This window comes from Phalacrocorax aristotelis, unplaced genomic scaffold (assembly GCF_949628215.1).
Source record: "Phalacrocorax aristotelis unplaced genomic scaffold, bGulAri2.1 scaffold_84, whole genome shotgun sequence".
NCBI classification, from domain to species: Eukaryota; Metazoa; Chordata; class Aves; order Suliformes; family Phalacrocoracidae; genus Phalacrocorax; species Phalacrocorax aristotelis.
In genome coordinates, this window is record NW_027441219.1 from 10,123 (window position 1) to 14,527 (window position 4,405).

General features: G+C 49.6%; 1 long non-coding RNA gene across 1 annotated transcript; it reads right to left on the reverse strand.

Annotated features, from left to right (window-relative positions):
• Positions 1–758: 758 nt before the first annotated feature.
• LOC142051120 (uncharacterized) lies at positions 759–4,042 on the reverse strand. The gene is made up of 3 exons (XR_012658302.1): positions 3,925–4,042; positions 1,816–3,546; positions 759–1,615 (listed from the first exon to the last, which is right to left on the reverse strand). It is a non-coding gene; the product is annotated as an uncharacterized LOC142051120 (long non-coding RNA).
• Positions 4,043–4,405: the final 363 nt, after the last annotated feature.

Below are 4,405 nucleotides of genomic sequence, written 5' to 3' on the forward strand. Positions count from 1 at the left end.
CTTTCCCAAGAGCCCCGAATTGTTTTCTTTCCCCCAAACCTGTTTGGGGTTTTTCACCCCCCATTGCAGACCCAGACTCAGGGGCTTTGGAGTGTGTGTCTGCCCTGGCAGCAGCTCCCAGGCTGCCTACGCAGCCCCAGAGGGGAAAGTCCCCATTTGGGGGAATCGGCCCCAAATCGGGATGGGAGAAGGAGAACGGGGAAGGGGCAGCATTTGAAAGCGCTTTTGTGCCTTCAGTTGATTGGGGGGTGGGCTGTGTGTCTAATTTTTAAATCTTCTCTATAAACATCTCTATCAACGTGGTTTCTTTGCATTTTAAAACCTTACATAGCATAGACATTTGCACTATGTGTCTACTTACACATCCTTACGGAGTACATCTATATTTTATATATACTATCTGTTTTACATTTACATACAACATCTGTTTAGACTTAGCTATTATATTTACACTTACACCTATTTAGGCTATTTACACTTACACAGAATATCTCTTTACACATACCTGTTTAGACTTCCATATTAACACGTACATAAAACAGCTATTTAGGCTAGCTATCTGCTTACTTACCCTTTGACACTTCAATCTTTTTCGACTTCTCTATTTAGACATCTACTTACAGTTATACCTCGGCTTATTTCACTCTATATAACCTCTATTTAGATTACACATCTACTTAGACTATGTAACACACACTAAGCGTAGATGCTCGCTCTAGTCAGACTTTCTTCTGCTTTGAATTCCTTCATCTATCCTTTTCACTTTAAACTCCTTTATTTTTTGATCTAGATATATAGACGGTCGAGTTACTTTTGTGTTTTAAAACCCTGCATCTCGATGCAGAATTTTTGTATCCCGAAATCCGTTATATAATATAGGAGAGATAAGTTCTTATCTCAAAATCCCTTTATGCATCTATAAATTAATATTACACATGTCAATATATATAAGAGGTTTTTGTAATAGCCCCCCTGAATTTTCAGGCATTTTGGGGCTGTAACCCCCCTTTTTGGGGGGGAACCCCTACATGACGCCCCCACTCACCTGTTCCTCTGACGCATTATCAGCTCCCCCAGTGACACCGGGGCACCCCACATGACATCATCACACCCCCCCCAGGACTCCCCCAATTTTATTCACCCCCAAGAAGGGCACTAAACAAGGGAACCTGCTCCAACCTGCAGCTCATTACTTTAATAGTGCCATTTACAAAGGTACACGCACACCCCTCCCACACCCCCCAGAAAAGGGGGAGCTCTGCTAAAATCTAAAAGGTGGGGCAGCCCCCCAAACAGCTGCAGCCCCCCCAGCCCCTGTCCGCAGGCTGGCGGCTGCCCCACGGCAGAGCAGGAGCGTGCCAGAGGACGGTGTCACGTCTCTCTCGGGCTCCGCTCGGACATGTTCCCGCACTGGGACGGGCTCCCCGGGGTGACAAACAGCCCCGGTCCCTGGGGGCCCCGACTCTCCCCACCGGGCAGCCCTCGCGGCCGCACCTGCGGGGCACCCGCTGGAGACAGAGCCAGGAGCCTCCAGGCCGAGGGATGGCCCCTTACCTTCACCACGCTTAACGACCGGCAGGCATCTCTTGAGCATCACGAGACACTTAGACGACATCTGAAAAACAGAAATCCCAAACTATATTTCAGCACGTTAATAAAATAGCACAGAAGAAAATGGAGGAGCTCAGTCAGCATAAGGGGTAGGAAGGAAATTGAGCCGCAGCAAGATTCCAGGCAAACGGGTCACGTCAAAACACAACACATCCTTTAAAAGCTAGAGTGATTGGAACGCTTGAAAACGGTATTAAGACTAACCGATACCATTTTGAACAGATCCTTCGCGTAACACTGAACGCTCTGGCTGGTGCTGGAAAACGTCTCATCCCTTCCTTACGGCACCGCTGCGGGGAGATAACCCCGTGAGGCTGCGGGGCAAAGTTGTACCGGAACCGGAACCTCCGCTTACAGACCCACCGCAGCAGCTACAGCCCTCGCCCTGCCGCCGCACGTCTTGCTGCCTGGCTCCACGAAGCCTGAAGTGAAGCGTGTCAAACTTGAAAGAGTAACGTAAAAAATTAAGAATAAATCTCAGTAATTCACTTTGTGCTGAGAAGGCGGGCGCGTGTTTACGCACATCCAATATGAGCGTCTAGGCTCTAAAAGCTTTCCATTTTCCTTCTGCGTTCATTCAACTCGCACAGCCGTTCACGCCCGCCATAAGATTATCTATCTCCAAAATACACAGCAGCAACGTGACTGGGGGGTTTTGGCGTGTTACGGAGTCGGGAGGGACGTCCGCCCGGCTGCCCCGCCCAAGAGATGCTGCTGAACTGCCAGGGAAACGCGCGTCGAAAGCGAGACTGAAATAAAGTACTTAAGAGCGCTCCCTCAAAATACCGGCAGGAAACACCCCCCCACAACATTCAGTCGCCCCTCATTAAATATTTACAACAAATACCTACCTGCTTAAGTACACCTAACAAATCGTACCCTACATCTGCTTGGCAGTTACAGCTGAAAGAGCGCAAGTCACGTCGTAAATCAGACGATGTTAGCTTTTTTTTAAACTTTCATTTATGACAGAAGAATCGGTGAGTGAAGAGATCCCCGATACAGTTTTACTTTTTTGGGGGGGGGGGGAAAATAATACCACAACAAAAAACCACACAAATCAAATCCCCAGTGTTGCAATACACGGGGCTACCAAGAAGGACCGGCAGACCTGCTAATGCGTTCGGCTGTACCGAAGCATGCAGGCGAACCGCATTTTATGGTATCTCGACTGTTACAACTGAGAACCCAAGCACTACCAATGCCATCAACCTTTGGAGTATGTGCTGTGCTTGGATCTCCGCAAGGACCATGGATTTTTTTGTCTTTAAAAAAAAGCAATACTTTGCAAGTCTTGTGCTGATGAGTTCTGCTGACAAAGACACTGTCTCTAAGATGCACTCTGATGGCAAGTTCATAGAATGCAACCTCACTGAATAAGAAATATCTCAATTCTTCAAAATCTCTTCCTAACAAAAGTCACACTGTGGGGCTTTCAGATGGGTCAGATTATGCATCCTTTCACAACAAGAAACACACCAGCTAACCAGGATATTCTTGCAGTGGCCAGGTGCCTCTTCATCATGTAAAAAAGGAAAAAACCCAGAGCCAGCAATAAGTATCACACAGGTCAACACAGATCTCTTCCAGAGCACCCCCCTCATCAAAACGAACATGCCCATCGGCTCACCTGCTCTGCACAGATTCCAGCATCACACCCCGCTTCCGTCATCGCTTGTGGCACCAAACGTATCAACACACAGTAAACTACCGTTACGCTCGTGAGAAATCACCGCCCCGTGACTTCCTCATTACTACCCAGCTCACTTCTAATGCTCATACGCCGTTCCAAAGACGGCCCACGTGTTACCTACAAAACTGAAGAGCTCGACGACGGACCACAGCATTCTCTGGTCTTAGATGCTGGCCGCTGCCCCACCTTCTCAGACCTCTCATAGGCGTGCGGCAGCAGCACTCCGAGCCTGCCAGCGGCACCTGCAAAAAGCCAAGCGAAAAGGCACCTCCTGAGATGCTGCCCGATGCCACAGCCTGCCCGCACCGATCCCCGTCTCGCACCCCTTTCCCTCGACAGCCTCCCACCCGGCCTACGTCACTTGCAGCTGAACACGGCACCTCGCCCGCCGTCCGTAACACCCAAACGACACGCGTTGCTTATAACTTCACCAGCAACACAACACCTCAGAAAAGAGCTGCTACTTCAGCCCACCAATCACCACTCGCCTTGCTCGACTTGCCTCCTTTGCTCATTGCTACGCTACTTCAAAACCAAAACAAAAGACAAACGCAAGGAGCAACGGAGTCATAGAGGCATCGGTCACATCTTCCCTCTATATACACCACGCACCGACTCACCCGCTTACATCGGTCCCCTCAGTTCCCCTCCGTCGCCCTGCACGACTCGTCCCTCGGCATCTCCAAAACCAATACGAAACAAGTCGCCTGGTTGCACAGCAGTACCTTAACTGTTCCTGAACACCGACTATAACCTGCCATTAAAAACAAACATATGACATCAAACATGAAGCCCTACGCACGTACAAGCTTGAACACCCTGCAGAGGTAATCTGCTCAGCTGAACTCTAGCTGCCTCTCCCAGATAGCCACGGTCACGGCCTCCGAGCCCACAAAACGTCACGGTGATTACGGTCCTTGCCTGCTGAGGAGGGCCACTCCATCCGAGATGACGGTACCACCTTTCCCCCAACAGCCTTAGCACAGCAACAGATGAACCCTAAGCTCTCATCGCTGTGCCACCTACCCGACTCTACACGGCCAGCAAGGCGGCTCCGAGCCAAACTCACAAAACGCACACACCAACGCTATGAGAAACACT